The 23,127-nt window shown below is 51.6% G+C and overlaps 1 protein-coding gene across 1 annotated transcript in view; it reads left to right on the forward strand.

Moving 5' to 3' along the window:
- Positions 1-23,127, forward strand: part of CDIN1 (CDAN1 interacting nuclease 1) — a 786,301-nt gene that overhangs the window by 94,537 nt on the left and 668,637 nt on the right. The gene's annotated exons all lie outside the window — the stretch shown is intronic.

Genomic DNA, 23,127 nt, shown 5'->3' on the forward strand with positions numbered 1-23,127 from the left:
CATAAAAGCATGGCTAATTTGGCCGAAAGTTCCTTTAAAGACAAGCATCTATTAGACTGCCAAGACAGAAACAGGTTCAACACTACATTCACGTCCCAGAGGACGGAATAACGAGGCTCCGGCGGTAAGGACAACCGGATACCCCGTAAAAGCCTGCATACAAAAGGATGTTAACCCACAGGAGAACCGTCCACTGGCAGATGCGCAGCAGAAATCGCTGAACGCATGGCATTAATCGTGCGATATGCCAAACCCGCCGTAGCCAATTCAGCTAGAAAATTTAGGGTGGGAACCACTCCTGCGACCAAGGGATCCAGGCCTCGTCGAAGACACCAACGTACCCACTTAGTCCAAGTGGATTTGTAGCGCTTCGACGGACTGGGAGCCCAGGCCTGTGACAAAAGTCCTTCAGCCGGTCGCAAAAGCCCTGGGAGCGACCAGCGTCCCCTGAAAGCCTCCATACCATGAGGTGGAGAGAACCCTGCACGAGGAGGTGATGAGGCTCCTGAGCCGGGCTGAGAAGCAGGTGAGGAAACTGGGGGAGTAGGATTGGAGAATCCCAAGAAAGTTCCAGAAGAACTGGAAACCACACTTGAGAGCTCCAGAGCGGTGTTACTAGGACCAGCTCTCCCCCTTGGCGGCGAAGCTGAGCCGCCGCCCGGGTCATCATGGAGAAGGGAGGAAACGCATAAGGAGACTCCCGGCTCCAGTCCTGAAGAAATGCGTCCGTGGCTTCCGCCGCCGGATCCGGTCTCCAACTGAAGAATCTCGGAAGTTGATGGTCCAACCGAGACGTAAAGAGGTCTATCGAAAAAGGAACCCAAAGGCTGTTCAGCCATTGAAAAACCTGAACATCCAGCTTCCACTGACTGAAATCCCGAAGATATCTGGAATGCCAGTCCGCCACCTGGTTGGACTGGCCCGGCAAGTACTCCGCTTGCACTGACACATGATTGTCCAGGCAATAGGTCCAAAACTCCTTCGCTAGGTTTGCTAGCGTACGAGACCGAGGACCTCCCAGATGATTGACATAACACACGGCTGAGACATTGTCCATCTTCAGCAGGACGCACGACTGCACTGAATCCTTGGTCCAGCAACGTACGGCAAAGGACCCCGCCAAAAGTTTCAGACAGTTGATGGGCAACTTCTGCTCCTCCGGCGACCAGGCGCCGCCTGTGGAAAAATCTCCGCAGCGTGCTCCCCAACCGACCCTGCTGGCATCGGATTCAATAACCAGATCTGGGACCGAACCAAAAATCGCCCGACCATTCCGCAGGAAGCACACTCACCGGTAGCGGGGTTGTTTCCGGCATTTTTTCTGTAGCCTCGACCTCCAAAGCGCTGTCCTCATGTGGGATAGAAGTTTGTATAGTTGGCAGATGTATTATACTGCCCTCGTCCGGAGCCTTGCCCTCTGTTGCCGGCATTCTGCCCGCCACGGCCGGTCGCACGGCCCCTGCTGCGACCAGCCCCGGAGGAAAAACGCTGCTGGAAAACGCGCTTAATGCTGGATTGCGCCTTATCCAGCGAGGTAAAGGTTGAGATAAACTTGCCCAACTCCTTAATAAAGGGCTCCCCAAAGAGACCCCCCTGGGCAACAGCACCTGCCTCCGAAGAGGCCAAATCCCCCAGCTTCGGGTCAAGCTTAATTAAAAAGGACCTTCGGCGCTCCGTCGATAGGGCGCAGTTGGCGTTACCCAAGAAAATAATCACCCTCTGCGCCCAATTTGAGAGCACCTCTGGGGAAATAGTTGCACCCGTGACCTTGGCCTCCTCCGCCATATCCAGGATTTTGGTGATAGGACCCACTGCGTCCAGCAACTTATCCTGACAAGACCGCCAAGAACGGTCTATGCCCTTGCGCGGCTCCTTCATGAACTTTGCCAAAAAGGTCGCCATCTTGGCATCAAGGTCTGGTGTCATGGCCACTTTGCCTTCTAAAGACGGTCTAGGGCATTCCCCCCGTAAACATCCCCTGGCCTCCTTTTCTAGTGGCTTGCGCAGCCGGCTCGCAACGAACTTGGCCACCTTGTCGCCCGGGGCCCATGCAGCTGACGGCGGATGAATTATCTCATCCGGGTCCAGCATACCCGAGCTATCCCGAGGCAATTCAGCAACCCCGCCAGAAGGTCGCCAGGAATGCTCAGACTCACCATCCTCATCCGAATCCGGGGAATCCCGGTCAGGAGAGGAAGGGGCAACCTCAGAAGGCGCCACCGGGTCAGGGGCAGAGGGCTGCTCCATGGGGGGCGCCGTCGCCTTAGCCAAGAAACCGTCACGAAGACGCTCGAAGGCGCCCTTATCCACCCCTTGGACACCCTCCGAAGACCCTTCCCTGCAAGGTTTCTTCGGGGCTGGAGGGCCATATCCTGAAGGACCTGGGAGGTCAGCTCGAGCTAACTTGGCGCACTCCTCCACAATGCGCGCCGAAAGGCGGTCCTCCATAGGGTCAACCACCTCAGTCACACACCGGTAAATGGAGCTATCAACCGCTTGATAGAACTCCTCATTGTGAGAAGTTGGCCCGATATGCAGTGCTCACTATTCTAGTGATCACTATGCATCGTCCAAACGACCCTTATGGTGATTGGTTGTAAGTCAACCTTAGACCAGCTATCCTAGTAGCGTGGATACGAGCAGTCTTCGGGCTAAACTCTAGAGGGCGTGTTAAGCCAGCTGTTATACCATCACATACCCCTTGAACACCAAGTGAAAGGACACCACACAAGTGTTATGAAAACAAACAGTGTATTTATTAGAATCACAACAGCCCTGTACTATTTATGAGGACAGGGTACTAAGCACACAACGAAACTCTTAGGAAAATACTTCAAGTGCACAGTCAATACACGGAAAGTTTAGTGGTCTCGGGCGGACCCGATAAGGCAAGTCGGAAGCGATAGGGACTCGGGACCCTTAAATAAGGAGGCTATGCGGGCACCGAAATGCCGAAGTTACCTAGCCCCAAGGGCTGCGGCTGCACAAGTCTTTACAGACGTCTGGAGTCTTCGCTGACGAGCCAGGAGCCGGAAGGAAGGAGTTGCTGGCCGGCGACCAGTGGAAATAGTTCGTAGAGATCCAAGCCTGGATCAGAGATGGATGACACCTGAAAGCAGAGGGGACCAAGTTCGTACTACTAGCCAGTAGTCAGAGGGTACCAGGAGGGCACCGGATGATCGTCACCTCGACTAGGTGAGTGGGCGACGCTAGGCTCTGCAGTCTCATGGACCAGGAGGCGTTGTCGGCGACCAGGATGGAGGTGCGAGCTGTCCCACGAAGGTTGATGCTGTCGGCGTCGCTGGGCCCAGGATTGGGGCAACAAGCCTTGGCAAATTCAGGGCCACGTGGTGGGCCTGAAATGGCGTCGTGAGTGGACCAGGAGGGTCCGGGGTGCTCCTCTCTCAGAAGGGAGCAAAGGCCAGTCTGGAGCAACCAGACCAGCAGCGTTGGTTGTCGGATGTCGTCAAGAAGGTCACAAGCCAGCGGCTAGTAACCAGACAACGGTTTGAGCGGCAAGAGCAGAAGGGCCCCACGCAGATCGTGGAGATGCTGGGAGGCTGCACTTCGGTGCTGGAGCTGCTCAGGGTCGGGGCTTCTCGGACCCCAAAGCACTCACCAGAGGATCCCTCGGCAGTCGTGCTGGTTTAAGAAAGCGTGCAGGTTTTGAAGATGGCCGGTCCCTCGAGGTCTCGTCGCACCCACAGATCTCAGCTGAGCTGACGATGTGGGTAGAGGTCAGAGGTGCCAGGGAAGCCGGTTCTCGTCGAGCTGGGCAGTCGGATTCCTGAGGAAGGACTTGCAGCAAACCGCAGAGTTCTTATATGGTGCCTGCGGATGCAGGGTGACTACTCCTTAGCCACAAGGGAGAAATCTTGAGAAGAAGTCGAGAGTTCCTTTCGTAGAAAGTATTCCTGATTCAAAGATGATCTAATTTGGAAGGGTCCCCGCTCCTGCCTTTATCCTAAAGAAAGGGGTGGGTACGCGACTAGGTCCTGCCCTAGGGGTGGGACCAGGAAGGGGGGTAGTTACACCCCTCTCCCCTGCTGGGCTTTCCCCAGGTCAGGGGCTGGGCGCCCCTGGAACTGGTTCTAGCCGGCAGATGCGTAGTGAGCACCGGGGTGCCACTCCGCAGTCACCTTCTTGTAAAGCCCTGCCTACCCAGGATACACAAAACCCTGTCTGGGATGGTGCGAACACCGCCCCGGACAGGAAACCCTTTGTCCAAGCTCTCCTCGCTGGAAGGACTCCCAGCAGCAGGAGGTCAGACTCGTGTCTGTGGTGGCAGCATCCATTTTGTGGAGCTGAGGCTTCAGTTAACTTTAACCGGGGTTCACAGTTACGTACATGTCGTGTCCCTCTAGAAGGGCGGAATGCTAACCTCATCGCCAGCATTGGTGAGGGGTCAGCATCCCGATTCGTATGACACCTTACTCGACATGTCTTGATAACGCGATACCGAAGTTACTAATATGGTACGTGTTATCATGGAACAGCCATTGGTTCTTGGTTCCGCAAGCTGCAACCGGGCTTGGCTCGTGCCAGAGCCCAATTCACACGATTCCACGCACTCTGCCTTCAGGATTGTCAAGGCCTGCCATAGGAGTGACTGATAGGAATTCGGGTGTCCATTTTAGGGTTAGATATAGGTATACTATATCTAAAGCAACGGGCAAGTACGCCACGTTGCCCCAGCTGTCGCGCAGCCAGTTGTGTCAGATTTAGATGGCCATCCAGGGGTGGCATAATACATGCTTCAGCCCCTGGTAGGCCCTGGGTACACCGATGCCCTGAGTTACAGGGTCTGACAAGGTGGCCCAGTACCAATTGGAAATGTACCTAAGGTACATGGAATCCATTTTAGAGAGAGAGCAGTAGGCCTGGGGTCCTGATTGGCAGGGCCCCAGGTCAACTAAGTCGGAAAACCAGCAAAACATCAGGCAAAAAGTCGGGGGTAACCATAGTCGGGTATCTACCTTCCTACACACATCATTAAGGTATGAATGGGACTCCTCATAGTATTCATCCTCCATGACTAAAGCCACCCTGGGAGCCAACACCACTGTTATCGCTAACTAGAGACACCCAATGGGTTCGCAAACACTGCCCCAACGGAGTGGAGGTTCACAGAATTTCAGACAGACCAAAGGACTGCACAGATTTTGGGCGTCAGGGACTGACAGCAATTAGGGCGCACCCAGACCCCACACAGCGCGACGACCCACCACAAGGGACCAGGTCTGCCCCCCCACAGCGCGCTACCACACCAGGAGCTATGGAGTGCTGAAACCGGCAAACCGGAATAAACGCGGTAGAACCGCAATACATACCCTTTGAAGGGCGTTCGAATGTGACCAAAGGATCACTTAAATGAGAGCTACAGACCCAGACAACACCGGGCGTATGTGAGGGGACACGAAGGCAAGGCTCCGCGTTCGTTGGTCTCCTCAGCGGGGCTCCTCTGAGGAGAAACCGCGCTGAAGACCAACGAGATGCCGCAGTGTCCTCTAGCGGCCAATACACGCCGTGCAGCAAATTGGGAATAAAAGTCACGAAAGAAGCGGAAAACCGCTCCTGCGACGCACTCGGGGCTCTGAAAAGCAAAAGCTGTAACAGCGCCCAACAGAACCCCAAACTATACACAATAAACCCCCAACCTGAGGCAGAAACACTACATCACCCCAGGAGTAAAAGATAAACACTTAACTGGCTGCGTGAGCAGCGAAGAAAGAGTAAGGACAGAGAGAGGGGACTTCCTATCTAGGGATAATGGACACTGTGAAGGGACTATCCTCGGGTCCTTACAAGTTGGATTACTGGGACTTGTAGTTTGTTCAGAGACGTTTGTGCTAAATTTATGATACTTGGTGTTTTTTCTCAAGTTTTCTTGGAAAAAGATAATTTTTGTTCCTATAAGAGCTTTTCTTGGGCTGCTGTGATTTTGCAATGTTAATAAATGGCGGAGAAAGAAAAGCATAATCCTAGCCTCCGGTCCTGCCATAGAATTGGATGAGAGTGAGGAGAGTACAAGATACTATGGATCCAGAAAGACAAAAGAAAGATGAATTGGATGAGAATGAGGAGAGTACATGATACTACGGATCTAGAAAGACAAATGAAGGAGGAATTGGATGCGAGTGAGAAGAGTACAAGATACTTTGGATACAGAGACAAAAAATGAAGAATTGGATGAGAGGCGAGTACAAGATACTTTGGATACAGAGACGAAAGAAGGAAGAATTGGATGAGAGTGAGGGGAGTACAATATACTTTGGATACAGATATACAAAAGAAGGAAGAATTGGATGAGAGTGAGGTGAGTACAAGATACTTTGGATCTAGAGACAAAAGAAGGAAGAATTGGATGAGTGAGGCGAGTACAAGACACGTTGGATCCAGAGAGACAAAAGAAGGAAGAATTCGATGAGAGTGAGGCGAGTACAAGATACTTTGGATCCAGAGACAAAAGAAGGAAGAATCGGATGAGAGTGAGGAGATTACAAGATACTTTGGATACTGAGACAAAAGAAGGAAGAATTGGATGAGTGAGGAGAGTACAAGATACTTTGGATAGAGACAAAAGAATGAAGAATTGGATGAGAGTGAGGTGAGTACAAGATACTTTGGATACAGAGACAAAAGAAGGAAGAATTGGATGAAATTGAGGAGAGTACAAGATACTTTGGATAGAGACAAAAGAAGGAAGAATTGGATGAGAGTGAGGCGAGTACAAGATACTTTGGATCTAGAGACACAAGAAGGAAGAATTGGATGAGAGTGAGGCGAGTACAAGATACTTTGGATAGAGACAAAAGAAGGAAGAATTGGATGAGAGTGAGGTGAGTACAAGATACTTTGGATCTAGAGACACAAGAAGGAAGAATTGGATGAGAGTGAGGCGAGTACAAGATACTTTGGATAGAGACAAAAGAATGAAGAATTGGATGAGAGTGAGGTGAGTACAAGATACTTTGGATACAGAGACAAAAGAAGGAAGAATTGGATGAAAGTGAGGAGAGTACAAGATACTTTGGATAGAGACAAAAGAAGGAAGAATTGGATGAGAGTGAGGTGAGTACAAGATACTTTGGATCTAGAGACACAAGAAGGAAGAATTGGATGAGAGTGAGGCGAGTACAAGATACTTTGGATACAGAGACAAAAGAAGGAAGAATTGGATGAAATTGAGGAGAGTACAAGATACTTTGGATAGAGACAAAAGAAGGAAGAATTGGATGAGAGTGAGGTGAGTACAAGATACTTTGGATCTAGAGACACAAGAAGGAAGAATTGGATGAGAGTGAGGCGAGTACAAGATACTTTGGATAGAGACAAAAGAATGAAGAATTGGATGAGAGTGAGGTGAGTACAAGATACTTTGGATACAGAGACAAAAGAAGGAAGAATTGGATGAAAGTGAGGAGAGTACAAGATACTTTGGATAGAGACAAAAGAAGGAAGAATTGGATGAGAGTGAGGTGAGTACAAGATACTTTGGATCTAGAGACACAAGAAGGAAGAATTGGATGAGAGTGAGGCGAGTACAAGATACTTTGGATACAGAGACAAAAGAAGGAAGAATTGGATGAGAGTAAATGTAAATGTCAAGGTATTTGTAGAGCGCACTGCCACCAAGCGGAGATTAAGCAAGCTATTGCCCAGAGTTGCAGAGTGGGACCCATGATTAGAATAGGCACCGAGGCGAGAATTGTCAGGTCCGAGGAAATTGAGCCCAAGGCCCGCCAAGGCGGGAATTGAACTCTGGTCCCGGGCCAGAACTCTGCATCAGGGTCTGCCGCTCTAACCATTGAGCCACACTCCTGAGTGAGGAGAGTACAAGACACTTTGGATCTAGAGACACAAGAAGGAAGACTTTGATGAGAGTGAGGAGAGTACAAGATACTTTGGATACAGAGTCAAAAGAAGGAAGAATTGGAGAGGAAAAGAGATAGTGATGGCAAGGAGAAGAAGTGTTGTAATGGTGGAGAAGAGAGAAATGCGAATAAGGAGAATATGTGGCCATCTGATATTCTTCATTAGACACTTTATAAGCAAAATATTTCCAAATGTATTAGCTGTGTAAAAAGTTACAAATGTTTTTGCAAAAAAGTACCAGCGAGTGTATGTAAATTGTTCCAGCGTCCAGCTTTGCTTGGTGGTTATTAGACTGTGATAGTGAGTTGTGGTATTGTGCTCCTTCCGGTTATTCGACCTGGGGAGTTATAATGGTGGGATGTCATTCAGAACCGTGGAGCTGCGTCCTTCAGATGGGCTTCTGAAGGACACGGCGGCTTCTCGATGAGGTGCTTTAGGAAGTTTAAACTCTCTCGGGTGAGGATTCATCTTTGCATTTCTATAACTAACTTTCCCAAGATTCTTTTTAAAGACAGATAAAAATACACGATTTTCTTTCTCTTTAAATCACTCTGGTATTTGCAAACAGTGGGAGAGTTTTTTCTTTTCTCATTCATTCTTTATTGATTTATTTAGTTATTTTTATGACCTTTTCTTCGTATTATTCAATTCAAATACACCAGACTTTGACACAGTTGCCCATATATAACAGCAGATGCCTGACTGGCTGAGCTTGTCAGGCATATTGCATGGGAAATAGGAGCAAATATAATAACAAAACTTACCCCCACTTCCGAACCTCAGTCGTCACTTCATTCATCCACCTTTATTGAGCTTTTTGGTTAAAGAGAAAACCCAAAGCAGTCCAACCTACCTATTACTTGCCTCCTTTTTTCTAAGAAGGTCTGCCACCAACCCTCCCTCTTAAACCCAAACCCCTACCTCTCTTCTGACACACTGACCTGTTGCCTACTTGTCCACCAACAGGAGGGGGGGGGGCAGTCCACTCCAAAGAGAGTAGGGGAAATATCCTCCCTGAGTGCCTGATCTATTGTGTGCAGTCTAGTAGGAGCATAGTGGCATCTATATAGAATCTTACATATTGTCTCTCACCCCTGAGCATGTCTGGCAAATTTGTTCTCTCTTGAAAACCTCAAAGTTACACCTGCTCTTTCTTCCACCGAAAAAGGCATGGGTGGTTATTTGCTGCTGGGTTCCTGTGAGTTTAGGATCTGGTGGAGTTTAGAAAGCAGGCATGTCAAAGAGGAGAGCATCCGGAGGAGTTACTGGAATGCGCGAGCTCTCTTGTTCCTTCTTTTAAGTTTGGTGTCGTCATCCAGTGTTGTAATTGTAGGTAGTGAGACTGCCCTGTCTCAAAGTGTGAAATCTCTTTACAGCATCATCAAGCGATGTTATTGACTCTATCAAAGAGGTTCCATAGTCTGAAGCAAACTTCTTTCCATTTTTTGTATTTCACACTTTCTAATCATGGAGTGAAGTTGGTGCTGCTGACTAGCAGCGTGTATGGGGAAGGATAGGCAGTCCATAGCTGAGTGTCTGGGGAGGGATAGGCACTCCGTAGCAGCGTGTCTGGGGAGGGCTAAGCAGTCAGTAGCTGCGTGTCTGGGAAGGGATAGGCTGTCAGTAGCAGCGAGTCTGGGGAGGGCTAGGCAGCCCATAGCAGCTTGTATGGGGAGGGATAGGCACTCCGTAGCAGCGTGTCTGGGGAGGGATAGGCAGTCAGTAGCTGCGTGTCTGGGAAGGGATAGGCAGTCAGTAGCAGGGTGTCTGGGGAGGGCTAGGCAGCCCATAGCAGCTTGTATGGGGAGGGATAGGCACTCCGTAGCAGCGTGTCTGGGGAGGGATAGGCAGTCAGTAGCAGCGTGTCTGGGGAGGGATAGGCACACCATAGCAGCGTGTCTGGGGAGGGATAGGCAGTCCATAGCTGCATGTCTGGGGAGGGCTAGGCAGTCCATAGCTGCGTGTCTGGGGAGGGCTAGGCAGTCAGTAGCAGCGTGTCTGGGGAGGGATAGGCAGTTCATAGCAGCGTGTATGGGGAGGGCTAGGCAGCCTATAGCAGTGTGTATGGGGAGGGATAGGCACTCCGTAGCAGCGTGTATCGAGAGGGATAGGCACTCCGTAGCAGCGTGTCTGGGGAGGGATAGGCAGTCCGTAGCAGCGTGTCTGGGGAGGGATAGGCAGTCCTTAGCAGCGTGTATGGAGAAGGCTAGGCAGCTTATAGCAGCGTGTATGGGAAGGGATAGGCAGTCCTTAGCAGCGTGTATGGGGAGGGATAGGCAGTCCATAGCAGTCGTTATGGGGAGGGATAGGCACTCCGTAGCAGCGTGTCTGGGGAGGGATAGGCAGTCCATAGCAGTGTGTATGGGGAGGGCTAGGCAGTCCATAGCAGCGTGTATGGGGAGGGCTAGGCAGTCCAGGGGAGGGCTAGGCAGTCCATAGCAGCGTGTATGGGAAGGCATAGGCACTCCATAGCAGCATTTATGGGGAGGGATCGGCAGTCCATAGCAGCGGGTATGGGGAGGGATCGGCACTCCGTAGCAGCGTGTATGGGTAGGGATAGGCAGTCCGTAGCAACGTGTATGGGGAGGGCTAGGCACTCCGTAGCAGTGTGTATGGGGAGGACTAGACAGTCCATAGCAGCGTGTATGGGGAGGGCTAGGCAGTCCATAGCAGCGTGTATGGGGAGGGCTAGGCAGTCCATAGCAGCGTGTATGGGGAGGGATAGGCAGTCCATAGCAGCGTGTATGGGGAGGCATAGGCACTCCGTAGCACATTTATGGGGAGGGATCGGCACTCCATAGCAGCGTGTATGGGGAGGGATCGACACTCCGTAGCAGCGTGTATGGGGAGGGATAGGCAGTCCGTAGCAACGTGTATGGGGAGGGCTAGGCACTCCGTAGCAGCGTGTATGGGGAGGACTAGACAGTCCATAGCTGATACGGAAAAAAGGGGTCCCGGACTTATACAGTGATTGATATATAGTAAGGAGCATAGAATGAAAAGGAAAAGAATCAAAGAGGAACAAACAAATGAGGTTACGATGTTTTATTCACAAAGTACCTATATCAACCACTTCATGGTTACGGTATTTTCTGTAAAGTTATTTACGCTTTATGTAACAATTGTGCCCACATGGGGTAGGGGGGAAGGGAAAGTGCTGTGTGGGAGTTGAGTGAACAGAAGTGAAATGTATAAACAATCGTCAATTGTACATCATTGATTAATAGTTTCAATACATTCTGAAATGGTCTCCCAAAGTCGGAGCCAAGAACGGAATTAAATCACATTTATTTAGAAAAAACAATATCTCCTCTTTCAGGCTGTTCGAATCCCGATTAACCTTGGGAGTAAGATTATAGAGAGCAGCCTACGTTTCGACCCAAGCAAGATGTAGGGTAGTTGGCCCTTACAGACGGGTCTTCATCAGGACTGGGGAGCAGTGGGCAGGCCTGCTGGGGAGAAAATGGAGAGGAACTCAGATGGGTACAGATTACCCAATTACCTAAGCGTTGTGAACGCTTGGTCATGGCATTCGGACAAACACTGTTAAAAGGACTACATGATCGCTGAAATTATCTTGGGACGGGAGGACTGATAGAGTTGCCATCAGATCGGGTCAGTTACGCCTTATGGAATTTCTGAATGTGAAAAAGACCGTGGTTTAGAAAAACCTTAGTCGAATAAAATATAGGGTACACAGTGGGTATAACGAGTGACAGGTTACGCATTCAAGATTTACCTTTGGTTCCTGTTTGGGCGTCTTGATCGGTGTTTAACAGATCAAATCTATGGAAACAAGTGAAAAGGGGGGGCCTCATGAGTATCTGGTAATGAGGATTGGGGAACATGTCATACTGCTTCTTCCTAAACAGTATTCCAGTGGGCTTACCTTGTTAAAAACAAAGTCGCATCAGCGAGGTCTCGAGGCAGTCAATGGACGCAGCTCTCGTAACCAGGAAGTGAGAGTCAGGGGCGTGGCTACGTTTTTATAGCGGATTACTAAAAGTGAGAAGGGACTAACCTCGGTGTTGCTAGGAACCCAAAGGACGCTGCGTGGTCATGGCTAGCGTGAAAACGTGATCTATTTGCATAGGATTTTTCAAGGGGGAATGTACAACTAGTCGGCAAACATTTCTGATAATCGTCTTGGTGTACCTGACCCACATGTCGGTAAAACCAATACACTCCACTTTGCGTACATACGTGAACATCATCTTGCATGTACCTGCCATTCAAGGTGGTCCTCTACCTTCTGGACCACTCCACCCTCCACGCATCATGTCTCCTCTACTTCGGATAAGATCTGTCCTTCCCTGAAATTTATTAGCATTAACTGTCGTTCTCTCTCAAAACATAAGAGAGATATATTTGATGTTTTACAGACAGATAGCCCTGCAGCCATGTTTGTAACAGAAACGTGGCTAAATGAGAACTCAGGCCCTGACATCGCCATGGCTCTCCCCAATGATTACACCTATGTGGGGCGAAACCGGGTTTTCAAAGAGGGCGGAGGTATTGCCATAATTTTCAAGAGAGAATTCTCCTGCAAATGGGAAGACCTACATTTTCCTAATTGCGAAGCAGGTCTTTTTAAACTTCTTCTCTCACCACAGTTTACCTTGACGGGTACGTTGATCTATCGTCCACCGGGCTCAGCTGGTGCTTGGGCATCATCTCTTCCCGAGCTCATTGCCCCTTTAATAGCGCAATCCACTAATTTTCTTGTTGTGGGTGACCTAAATATTCACTTCAACTATACTTCGTGTCCCATTACTTCGCGCCTATTACAGGACCTTGCAGCCTTAGATCTTCACTTACACAACTCCGGCCCTACGCATAAGGCCGGTAATCTATTAGATCCTATTATTTCTAACCTTACCTGCATTTCTCACCAATCTTCATCCCCGGTTATTTGGTCTGACCACTTCATTATCAATTTCTCCATCAAGATATCTGCTCTTAATTCTTTCATTACCGCACTTCCTCATAAAGCTAGCAGGAACTGGAAACGTTTAGACAAAGACAAATTAAACACTCTCCTTGCTAATTCAAAACCCTCGTTTTCCAGTGCGACCATTAAAGAGGTGTCTGCTGTCAGCTCCTGGCTGACAACAGCCTTAGACTCCTGCCTTCCAACTCAAACTAACAAATCGCAGATTCATCACCCTCCGGCACCCTGGTTCAACGACTCTCTCCGCCAAGAAAAGCCTCACTGCAAAAAACTGGAGCGCATCTGGCGTTCCAATTATTGCACAGACCATAAAACAAAATACAAGGCTGCCCTCAAAACTTATCACTCTGCCTGTGATGCTGCCAGAGCTAACTATGCTAATAATACCATACTCACCGCTCAAAACAGGCCGAAGGCCCTATTCAAAATTATCAAAGATCTCTCAGGTGCTTCTTCCTCACCTAAAGACCCCTGCCTGGACACGGCTCAGTGTAATGCACTGGCAAACTTCTTCCTGGAGAAAATTGACAGGATTTACGAAAATTTTAATACCATTCCTGCTGCATCCACCCTTCCTGATTATACTTCTTCTACTTCCTTTTCTGTTGATGTCACTAGTCTAACGCCCACTGTTCCCCAACTCCACTCCTGGGAACCAATTTCCCCTATGCTCTTATCAAAATATCTTTCTAATATTAAATCTGGCTCCCCTCTTGACACAATGCCTCCTCAAGTTCTGAGCACCCTGGACCCAGCCTTACTCCAGGTTATTCTGGATGTTCTGAATGCTTCATTGACCAAAGCCACTGTTCCTACTGAATGGAAACACGCGATGGTGGTTCCATTGTTAAAAAAGGTTAACGCAGATCCAAACATACCCTCCAATTTTCGCCCTATCTCCCTGCTCTCATGTTTCTCCAAAGTTCTTGAGAAGCATGTTAACTCCCTGCTTAGCTCCTATGTTGAAGCTTCTAATCTCCTTCACTCCTTGCAGTCCGGGTTCAGAGCTGGCTTTTCCACAAAGACCACTCTTCTTGGTGTGTCGGAGACCATCAGAAAACAGGTGGACAATGGGGAGACAGTGGCACTCATTTTGCTTGATTTGAGTGCCGCATTTGATACTGTCTCCCATTCCATCTTATTGTCCACCTTGAAATCTGTGGGTATTGATGGTCCCGCTCTGGCCTGGATTGCTAGCTTTCTTTCCGATCGCACCTTTCACGTTTTCTCTTCTACTTCTGTTTCTTCTATATTCCCTTCCCCTCACGGTGTTCCCCAGGGATCTATTCTTAGCCCTCTTTTCTTTAATCTGTATGTGAGACCCCTGGCATTCTTGGCAGAGCAAGCTGGTCTCACAATCTATTCTTACGCTGACGACACACAAATCGTCTATTCTCTTTCCACCAATAAACATCTTCCTTCGTCTTCCCTACAGGCCGGACTGAAACAGATATCTGATTGGATGCACAAACACAAATTAAAATTAAATGGGGACAAAACTGAGCTGCTCCTGTTTGGTCCTGACACTTCACTCTGGGGCCCGCAACATTGGCCTCTTCAGATGGGCCCTCTACCAACTCCATCTGTGACTGCCCGCAATCTAGGGGTCCTCCTGGACAACCAGTTATCTTTTAAGCAACATGTTGTAAAAGTCTCCGCCACCTGTACCATCATCATCAGGTGGCTAAGAAAAATCACGTGGATGCTTCCAACTGACACCCTGAGAACTGTAGTCCAGGCTCTTGTCACCGCACGCATGGACTACGGGAACATTCTACTATTAGGTGCCTGTAAGGAGGTAACAAAGAAATACCAGGTTGTCCAGAACATGGCAGCTCGCCTTATCTGTAACCTCCGGGCCAGAGCATCGGCCTCCTCCCATCTGCATAAACTTCACTGGTTACGAATCGAGAGCCGAGTGAAATTCAAAGCACTTTGTCTTATGCACCAAATCAAGACCAGCAAAGCTCCGAAGTATCTATCCTCCTTGGTGCAGCAATATGTTCCCCCCCGCACACTGAGGTCCTCCACTCAAAACAAATTTAGAATACCCCGTGTTAATAGAGCTAAAATGGGCGGTCGCTCGTTCTCCTTGCTAGGACCTTCTTTATGGAACTCTCTACCCCAAACTTTGCCTTCTGAAGACTGTTATCTGACATTCCGTAAAGGAATTAAGACCTGGCTTTTTAATACCTAAACTGCATGTTCTTTATTTCTCACCCCTAGCTTACCTTATGTTTGCTTTAGCGCCGGGAAACCTCCGGGTAGCTGCGCGCTTAATAAATGTAATTATAATAATAATAATAATAATAATAATAATATAAATGCATTTTCCCACAGGATCATTAAAGTTATGTGAAAAAGCACGTGACAGGTTTCAGAAAAATGAAAATGGAAAGTCAAGGTGGTATTATTTAGAGGGTAGCTAATTGTGCAAAACTACTCTCAGACTCATTCAATCCAGTTTGCACTGAATCAAAGAATTGCATCCATTTAAGTTCTCTGACGTTTAAGACAGGGCCAATGTTGCCTCCCCTGGGACCAAGTCTTACTTGTTCAAGTACAACCCATTTCAGGGTTTCTGGGAGATGGTTCTCTTTCATGCAATGTTCAACTAACGGTGCACCTGTTAACTTGCATCTCACACGGCTACAATGTTGTAGGAAGCGCATTTTGATGCGTTGTTGTGTCTGACCGACATAGATTAGATCACAAGGGCAGATTATGCAATAGATAATATTGTCCGTGTTACAATTGGTGTGTGATTTCAATTTGACTCAGTGGTGTTTGAAGATGAACTCCTTGGTTTGAATGGTGGATGGACACGCCTTGCAGCTCCCACACTTGAAATGCCCCAGGATAGGAGGGAGGTTCCAGAGTGAGGTAATGGTAGGGGTTGGTGCATTATCCAGAAGTGAGCATACCACATAATCACGTATATTTTTGGCTTTTTTGAATGAATGCAAAGGAGTACTTTGACATTCCACATCTTCCGATATCATCGGCCAGTGTTTGTTCACAGCTCTCTTTATCATGTTGCTCTTCGTGGAGAAAGTGGTTATGCATATGAGTCTTTGGTCTGGAGTGTTGGTGCGCTCGTTAGGATGTAGTAGTGTCTCTCGGGGACAGAACCATGCTCTCTTCCGAGCCGTTTTGGTAAGTCTTTTTGGGTATCCACGTTCGATGAGGCGGTCCATCAGGTTTTCTGACTGTGCCATGTAGTCATCTTTCTTGCTGCAATTTCGTCTAATTCTCAAAAATTGTCCAAAGGGTAGATTGTCCCGGAGGCTCCTAGGGTGATGGCTAGAGTATTGAAGTAGCGAATTGCGTTCGGCAGGTTTTCTGAAGAGGTTGGTGTGCAAGGCCCCATCCTCAGCGATAATAGAAAGATCCAGGAAATCAATTTTGTTATTGTCAAATTGTATTGTGAATTGGATGTCCTGGGATTTTGTATTGAGCCAATTGAAGAAGTTGTTGATACCGATATCCGTGCCAGTCCAGACCAGAAGGATATCGTCTCTGTACCGCATCCATAGTCGTATGTTCGATCTGAAGGGATTCAAATCACTGAAAATAAAGCAGCGTGTATGGGGAGGGATAGGCAGTCCGTAGCAGCGTGTATGGGGAGGGATAGGCAGTCCGTAGCAGCGCGTATGGGGAGGGATAGGCAGTCCATAGCAGCGTGTATGGGGAGGGCTAGGCAGTCCATAGCAGCGTGTATGGGGAGGGATAGGCTGTCCATAGCAGCGTGTATCGGAAGGGATAGGCAGTGATCGTTGTGTCGTCTCCAAATGAATCTCTTTTTTTCCTCTTCCCAAATGAAGGACTTACAGAAGTCTTGTAAATGCTGGAGGCCTTCAGATGTCACCTCTTCATAGCTTGAAGACCCATAGGTTTGACCTAGCACATTAGAAAGTGCTATCAGTAAGGTGATTTATTGAGTGCTAGTGAAAAGCTTTTTTTAGAGCATTCGGCTACTCGAGTGTCCCGGCTCTGTATGGTCCAGGGAAAACAGATGAAAATGACAATTACTGGGGGAAAAGCCAGGTCTTGAGAGGTGAATGTTCCATAGGATGCCTATAGTCGTCCTTTAAGGTAATCTGACCCTAGAGCCATAGCTCATTTCAGAGCATCGATTGCTAAAAGTACCTCCACCTTGGAGATTGGGTCATCTGGAAAGGCTGCCTCTGATTTGCAGAGTTTTCCGTAAACCATAGAGTTCTTTACTTAGAAAATATTGCCCATTGTGCTAGTAATGAAGATGGCCATCGTTTGATCAAAGAACGTGGGAGCATCATTTTAGCAAATCGTTTTTTCCCCCAGATTAAGGGAGTATTTTATTTCTGCAGAACACATGGGCGTCATATGACATGATGGAGGAATACGTAAAGTATGTTGTTCAAAGAAAAACCTGCATCACCACATGCTGTATGTGACTTCGACCCTGCACACCGCTTTGCTGTCTTTCGGTTAGGTTTTTAGTATAGAAATACACCACATACACACACATTGTGTGAGATTGTGCATTCAATTTTGTGAAACAATATCCGCTTTTCTTGCCTTCGACTCTTCTCTTTATCCCCTTACCTGTTTTCCTCTCCCTAGCTTCTCTTTTTTTCTTTAAGCTTTCTTATCCCTTTGGTCAACTATCTGTGTCGCTTCCTTCTCTATTCTATCTCCCCCCCCCAAACATGGCCGACACACGTGCAACAGGCTGCAGTGCCCGACGTGCACACAGCTCTAGTGGCCTGTACAGTAAGTAGCACGGGCTTTAAGAGGGATATCTGGCTGGGGGTAATGTGTGTATGAGTGTTTGTAAGTGGGTGTGGGGGGGGACAAGTGGTCTGCTAGCTAGTTTCATGCCACAGGGCCCTCACAGACTAAAGTCACACTTCAGTCAATCAATCAGAGTTCTCGTAGAGCGCGCTACTTACACCTGATGGTCTCAAGGCGCTGAAGGGAAGGGGGGGGTGCTGCTACTGCTCGAAGAGCCAGGTCTTGAGGAGTCTTCTGAAGGCGAGTAGATTTTGGGTCTGCCGTATGTGGGGAGGGTGTTCCAGGTCTTGGCAGTGAGGTAGGAGAGGGATCTGCCGCTGGAGGTCGTTTGTTGGATGCGGGGGACAGCGGCGAGGGGCGAGGCTGGCGGAGCGGAGCTAGCGGGTGGGGGTGGTGAAGCTAAGTCTGCTGTTCAGGTAGGCTGGTCCGGCGTTGTGGAGTGCTTTGTGTGCGTGGGTGAGGAGCTTGAAGGTGATCCTCTTGTCGACAGGGAGCCAGTGTAGGTCTCTGAGGTGGGGGGCGATGTGGCTGCGGGGGGGACGTTGACGATCAGTCGGGCAAAGGCGTTTTGGATACGTTGTAGTCGTCGTAGGTGTTTGGCTGGGATTCCTGCGTAGAGTGCATTGCCGTAGTCCAGTCTGCTGCTGACGAGGGCCTGTATCACCGTTCTTCTTGTTTCGGTCGGGATCCACTTGTAGATCCTGCGGAGCATGCGGAGGAGGTTGTAGCAGGATCAGGAGACGGCGTTGACCTGCTTAGCCATGGAGAGGGAGGAGTCGAGGCTGAATTCTAGGTTGCGTGCATGGTCGGTGGGTGTTGGTGCTGTTCCCAGTGTGGTCGGCCACCAGGCTGAGGGGGTGAGTCCGAGGATGAGTACCTCCGTCTTGTCCGAGTTCAGCTTCAGACGGCTGCTCCTCATCCAGTCGTCGACGGCCTTCATTCCCTCGTGGAGGTTGGTTTTGGCGTTGTGAGGGTCCTTGGTGAGGGAGAGGATGAGCTGGGTGTTGTCGGCGTAGGCGATGATGTTGAGGTCGTGATGGTGGGCCACTTGTGCGAGGTGGGCCATGTAGACGTTGAACAGCGTTGCGCTGAGGGATGAGCCCTGGGGGACGCCGCAGATGATGTTGGTGGCTTCGGATCGGAAGGGTGAGAGGCGGACGCTCTGGGTTCTGCCGGAGAGGAAGGACGTGGTCCAGTCAAGGGCCTTCTCTTGGATTCCGGCTTCTAGGAGGAGTGTCTTTAGAGTGCGGTGGCATACCGTGTTAAAGGCGGCCGACGGGTCCAGGAGGATGAGGGGGGATGTTTTGCCGTTGTCTAGTTGGCGCCTGATGTCGTCTGTGGTGGCGATGAGGGCTGTCTTGGTGCTGTGGTTTCGTCTGAATCCGGACTGGGACAGGTCCAAGATGTTGTTGTCTTCCAGGTGGCGGGCCAATTGCCTGTTGACGATTTTCTCAATGACCTTTGCCAGGAACGGGAGCAGGGAGATGGGCCGGACGGAAGTCCTTGAGGTCCTTGGGGTCCGCCTTGAGCTTCTTGAGGAGGGCGTTGATTTTGGCGTGCTTCCAGCTTTCCAGGAATGTCGCTGTTTCGAAGGAGATGTTGATGACCTTCCGTAGTTGGGGTGCGATGGCTGCGTCTGCTTTGTTGAAAACGTGGTGTGGGCACAGGTCTGACTGAGCTCCTAAATGGATGGAGTTCATGACCTTGCGTGTCTCGTCTTCGTTGACGTTGGACCAGGAGGTCAGGCGGATGGCGCTTGTGGAGTTCACAGGGGAGGTGGAGTCTGGCGTAGTCAGGGCGGTCGTGGTGTTGCAGCTGTAGTGGATGTCAGCGATCTTGCGGTGGAAGAAGATGGCTAGTGAGTCGCACAGTTCTTGTGAGGGCCGGATGTCGTTGGCGTTGGCGCTGGGGTTGGAGAGTTTCTTTACGATTCTGAAGAGCTCTTTGCTGTTGTGTGCGTTGTTATCCAAGTGGTCTTTGAAGGAGAATCTCTTGGTTAATCTGATGAGGTGGTGATGTCTGCGGGTGGCGTCCTTGTGGGCTGCGTGGTTGTACGGTGTGCGTTCCTGGAGCCATATTTTCTCCAGTTTCCCGCATGCACGTTTGGAGGTCTGGAGCTCATCATTGAACCAGGTGGCTCTCTTGTTGGCTTGGCTGTTGGAGGGTTTCTTGAGCTGGGTGAGGGTGTTGGCGCAGTCATCGATCCACTGTCTGAGGTTGCGGGCTGCAGCGTCTGGGTTGGTGGTGTCGGCGGGTGGGTTCTGGGCGAGGGTGGTGATCAGCCGGTCTTCGGTGACTTTGCTCCAGCAGTTGCGAGGCAGCTGTTGGGTGCGGTGATGCGTGGTTGGTTTTTTGAAGGTGAAATGGATGCAGCGGTGTTCGGTCCAGTGGAGTTCAGTGGTGTAGTCAAAGGCGACGTGGGTGCCTGTGGAGAAGACTGGGTCCAGCATGTGGCCGGCGGCCTGGGTGGGTGCGGTGACGAGTTGTCTGAGGCTGAAGTTGGCGAGGTTGTCGATCAGGGTGTCGGAGTTGGCGTCGTTGTTGTTCTCGAGGTGGAAGTTCAGGTCCCCGAGGAGGATGTAGTCCATAGAGGCAAGGGCGTGGGTGCTGGCGAGGTCGGCGATGGAGTTGCTGAACTGAGCCTGGGGTCCGGGGGGTCTGTATATGATTGTTCCTCTGAGGCTGGTGTTTGGGTGGGTGTGGATCCGGAAGTGCAGGTGTTCGGCGGTGTTGAGGGTGTCGTCTGCGTGGGTGGCGACCTTGAGGGTGGATTTGTGGACGATGGCTATTCCTCCTCCGATCCATTGGCTCGATCCCTGCGGGTGATCTTGTAGCCGTCCGGGATGGCTATGGCGATGTCGGGCGCCTAGGAGTCGTTCCACCAGGTCTCGGTCAGGAAGGCCACGTCTGGGGCGGAGGTGTCGAGCAGATCCCAGAGCTCGACAGCGTGTTTGCGTGCGGAGCGGGTGTTGAGGAGTATGCAGCGGAGGTGGTTTGGTCCAGTCCTTGGAGCTTTGATGGTTCTGTCGCAGGTGAAGCTGCAGGTGCGGCAAGAGAAGGGTCCGTGAGTCCGTTTTGGGGCGGCCTGGAAGCAGGTGTGGTTTTGGCCGGCGTTGAGTGCGTGGAAGGTGCTGGTGTCGTAGTGGAGTCTGGTGTCGTGGCGTTTGCGGGGTCCGGGGATTCTGGCGCTGGACACGGCCCAGGCGCGGATGGGCGCAGACGGGCTTGCCTTAGGCGCGGCGCGGCCGCCGCCATTTTAAGGGGAGCTGGGAGGGAGGAGCAGCTGGGAAACGGGAGGCAGGGGTCACCGAATGGGTGCGGGGGCGGGCCGCAGGGGCAGCAGCGGCGGGAACAGCGAGCAGTGGGCACGCGCACAGGAATGGGCAGCAAAACCCAGGGTGCAGGAGCACAAGCGCTGGTGGAGCTGCAGCGGGGGGGGAGCGACCTACCTGGCAAGGTCAAGGGTCGCTCTCCTCACCGCGCAGCTCCCAGGTGAGCTGGGAGGGAGGAGCAGCTGGGAGGCGGGAGGCGGGAGGAAGAGGTCAGCGAATGGGTGCTGGGGGTTAGGGCTGCAGGGACAGAAGCGGCGGGAACAGCGAGCAGTGGGCACGGGGGGGCGAGGAAAAACAGCGCACAGGAATAGGCAGCAAAACCCAGGGTACAAGGATACAACTGCTGGTGGAGCTGCAGCAGGTGGGGGGGGGGCGACCTACCTGTCAAGGTCAAGGGTTGCACTTGAAGTGTATTGGATAGAATGCTTGGACACCGGCCCTGTGCGTTACTTTATTTCTCTACCCCACCCCATCTCATCTCGTACCTAATGTTGGCATGCATGCACATTCTGCTCTCTTCTTATAAGTGCCAAAAGAATGTGTAGCACTGATAAATGCCAGTGTCTCTTTCAAACCTGAAAGGTGTTGTACCTGCAAACCACAAACAGTATTGCTCCTGGCTCCATCACAGCCCTCGAGGAGGCCTACTCCAGCAGGCTCCTTAACCGGTAGGCTCCGTCACTCCACCCCGGCCGACCATCAGGCCTGCACCGGTAGGCTCAGTCACTCCACCGCGACCGACCATCAGGCCTGCACTGGCAGGCTCCATCACTCCACCCCGGCCCACTATCAGGCCTGCACTGGCAGGCTCCATCACACCACCCGGCCCTCCATCAGGCCTGCACTCGTAGGCTCCTTCACTCCACCCCGGCCTTTGAGAAGGCCTGCTCCGGCAGGCTCCATCACTACACCCCTGCCTTCCATCAGGCCTGCACCGGCAGGCCCCATCACTCCACCCGGCCCTCCATCAGGCCTGCACCGGCAGGCTCCATCACTCCACCCCGGCCCACCATCAGGCCTGCACTGGCAGGCTCCATCACTCCACCCGGCCCTCCATCAGGCCTGCACTCGTAGGCACCTTCACTCCACCCCGGCCTTTGAGAAGGCCTGCTCCGGCAGGCTCCATCACTACACCCCGGCCCTCCATCAGGCCTGCACCGGCAGGCTCCATCACTCCACCCTGGCCCTCGAGGAGGCCTGCTCCGGCAGGCTCCATCACTCCACCCGGCCCTCCTTCAGGCCTGCACCGGCAGGCCCCATCACTCCACCCGGCCCTCCATCAGGCCTGCACCGGCAGGCTCCATCACTCCACCCCGGCCCTCCATCAGGCCTGCACTGGCCGGCTCCATCACTCCACCCGGCCCTCCACCAGGTGTGTACCGGCAGGCTCCATCCCTCCACCCCGGCCCACCATCAGGCCTGCTCCGGCAGGCTCCATCACTCCACCCCGGCCCTCAGGCTCCATCACTCCACCCGGCCCTCCATCAGGCCTGCACCGGCAGGCTCCATCACTCCACCCTGGCCCTCGAGGAGGTCTGCTCCGGCAGGCTCCATCAGTCCACCCGGCCCTCCATCAGGCCTGTTCCAGCAGGCTCCATCACTCCACCCGGCCCTCCATCAGGCCTGCGGCCGGCTCCATCACTCTACCCCGGCCGGCTCCATCACTCTACCCCGGCCGGCTCCATCACTCTACCCCGGCCGGCTCCATCACTCTACCCCGGCCGGCTCCATCACTCCACCCAGCCCACCATCAGGCCTGCACCGGCAGGCTCCATCACTCCACCCGGTCCTCCATCTGGCCTGCACTCGCAGGCTCCTTCACTCCACCCCGGCCTTTGAGAAGGCCTGCTCCAGCAGGCTCCATCACTCCACCCCGGCCCTCCATCAGGCCTGCACCGGCAGGCTCCATCACTCCACCCTGGCCCTCGAGGAGGCCTGCTCCGGCAGGCTCCATCACTCCACCCGGCCCTCCTTCAGGCCTGCACCGGCAGGCCCCATCACTCCACCCGGCCCTCCATCAGGCCTGCACCGGCAGGCTCCATCACTCCACCCCGGCCCTCCATCAGGCCTGCACCGGCAGGCTCCATCACTCCACCCGGCCCTCCATCAGGCGTGCACTGGCAGGCTCCACCCCGGCCCACCATCAGGCCTGCACCGGCCTGCTCCATCACTCCACCCCGGCCCTCCATCAGG

The sequence above is a fragment of the Lissotriton vulgaris genome, chromosome 9 (genome assembly GCF_964263255.1).
Source record: "Lissotriton vulgaris chromosome 9, aLisVul1.2, whole genome shotgun sequence".
NCBI lineage: Eukaryota > Metazoa > Chordata > Amphibia > Caudata > Salamandridae > Lissotriton > Lissotriton vulgaris.